The sequence below is a fragment of the Propithecus coquereli genome, unplaced genomic scaffold (genome assembly GCF_000956105.1).
Source record: "Propithecus coquereli isolate 6110/MARCELLA unplaced genomic scaffold, Pcoq_1.0 Scaffold50, whole genome shotgun sequence".
Taxonomy (NCBI): Eukaryota; Metazoa; Chordata; class Mammalia; order Primates; family Indriidae; genus Propithecus; species Propithecus coquereli.
This window is the reverse complement of record NW_012150841.1, coordinates 5121112-5123505: the sequence shown is the minus strand read 5'-3', so window position 1 is coordinate 5123505 and position 2394 is coordinate 5121112. Positions and strand designations below refer to the sequence as shown.

Here is a 2394-nt window from a genome sequence, read left to right as displayed (position 1 = left end):
ACAGGATCGTTTGGCCACCTCCAAAACTTTCTGGTCATGATAGGCTTCACTTCCATAGAATCTCCAGTCAGTTCCAATGTTAGCTTTTCATTTTCAATCATTTTCTTCTTTTCTTCCAGCTCAGCAATCAGGTTCTCTTTCAGCTCAACTTTCTTGTCTTCAAATTCTTTCACTGCTGCTTTCTTTTCTTTCATGTAATTTCTTTCCACTTGTTCCGTTTCAAGCTGGAGGAAGAGTTCCGCATTTCGTATCCTCTCTTTGTACTGCTGATCTAGTTTTTTCGTTCTCTTCTGATATTCCTGTAATGTACCTTCCTGTAGTTGTCGCAACTGCCTCTTGAGAGAAGCCGGTTTGTTCTGATACATCTGTTCCTTCATTTCTACATAGTCTTCTTCATCATGGTTTGCCAGGTCAGTTTCACTAGCATCCTCAGTATCTTCGTCCGACTCTCGGCCCTGACAGCTGTGCTCATTGTCCTCGGCACTCTCCAACTCTTTGTCCTCCTCGGGGTAATACTCCGGGGCTGGCGGCGCCCCAGCCAGGGCCGGAGTTGGAGTCAACAGCCCCACCGAACTCATGTTGCCTCTGGCCGCAGCTGAGCGTGTCTCTGGAAGACCGCGGCTACGCGCTCTGGGGCCATGATGTCCCCGTAGCAGTGCCTGAGAGGGCCCCCAACTCGAGGAGCAGGAGCCACGGCGGCGACCCCTTCCCCGTCTCCGCCAAGCTCCTCTCTTAAGTTTTAATCTTAATACGATCTCAGCCCACTTGGCATGGTAGCACTATCATGTAGACTTTGGAAAACAAAGTCCTTTCTTCATAATGTGGTTAAAGTTTAGTTTACTCTAATGCCTGCCCTCTTATTTTATCTTTTGACTTGAGCAGCTTTAGCCACAGTTCTTTACTTCATTGTGTGAGCCAGATGATAGGCTTTGTGTTTCACAGTCTCTTGGTGCTTAAGACTAGCTCTTTGAATACCTTTTTCATTTGCTTGAAGCAAGGGAAAGTAATCTCTATTCCTCCCTCTTTAAGGTGGAGAAAATGTTTTCTGCACTCTTTCTCAGAGTCCATGTGTCCACATGGAGAGCAAAAAACATACTTATTCTGGAAGTAAAAATGCACTTCACTCCCCAGCCAGCCCCCAATACACAGCCATACATATCGTTTGGCCTGATCCTGCTGAGTGAATTATTGGAGGAGTTGTTTTAACTATATGTAAATCTTCTCTTTATTGTAAAAGATGTTCACAATTGAGAAATGCCATCATTAGAATAGTAGTAGTGGGAGGACATTGGTACTTTAAGATGGGAATCTGACAACCTCCTCATTTGCTGGCAAATTAATAAACTTCTCTTTCCTTCTCCTCAAACTGCTTGTCCTCATTCTTCTGATGCAGCCTTGGGGACAAATGCCAAACTTTCGGTAACAGAATTTGGTGTCCCTGGGAGGGCCCATCGGTGCCCCTGTGGAATGGCACCCCGCAACTGCTGGAAGAGGCAGGAAGCAGCCCTGGGTCTTCATGGGTAGGAGCAACTTCTTTTCGAGGTGAGAGAGAAAGGGATGGCCCTAGAAGCTGCTGGATCCTGTTTTAGCTCTGGGGAACTCCCGTCTCTGTCTCCTTGAAGTAGATGTGTCTCCTGGCAACCTGAACTGAGTTGAGGGGAAGGAAATGGATTTGGAAATGTCTGGATAGCTTTGACCATTTCTTTGTTGAGTTCCCTGGGATGCATCCCAATACCATAATTCTACCCATTTGGGGGGTTTTCAGACCCTCCTGTTGGTTTTGTTTGCTTTGAGCTGCCTTTTGGTGAGGGGTGGATGTTGGGGGTGGAGGTTGGGGTGGAGGTTGAGTGGAACTAGGGAATCTGGTTTGAATTTGGAGCTCATTTGCAGTTCCCAGGGAATGAGGGGATTAGGCTACCATTTGGGGAGGGGTTCCCAGGGCAAGGGGGGATTAGGCCACCCATTTGGGGAGGGGTTTGAAACTTCCAGCCCTGCAGGGCATTTGTTGAAGATTAAGGGAATTGGAGGGATTAGGCCATCCATACTATTTGGGGTGGCGTTTGTCCCCTTTGGATTCCCATTTGTTTGATAGGCCCTGGCATTTTTGTGTTGAGGATCCCTGTATTGTCTATTTGTTATTTGTGAGTTTTGTTGCAACAAAAGGAAGCTCCTTCTCAAAGCCCCTTGGGAAAAGACTTCGGCTGAATGGTAGGTACACTTATAGTAAAGAGAATGGTGTTATTGTAAACCAATGTATGTGATGGAGTGTGAGGAGAAGTGGCTGTTAAATGAAAATTCCCATTTGATTGATAGGCCACGTCATTTTAGATTGCTTGTGTTAGAAATTCCCTATATTGTTTATGTTTGTGAGTTTTTGTATGGAGTGTGAAAAAA

The 2394-nt window shown here is 46.0% G+C and overlaps 1 pseudogene; it reads right to left on the bottom strand.

Moving 5' to 3' along the window:
* Positions 1-596, bottom strand: part of LOC105819949 — a 48617-nt pseudogene extending 48021 nt beyond the window's left edge.
* Positions 597-2394: the final 1798 nt, after the last annotated feature.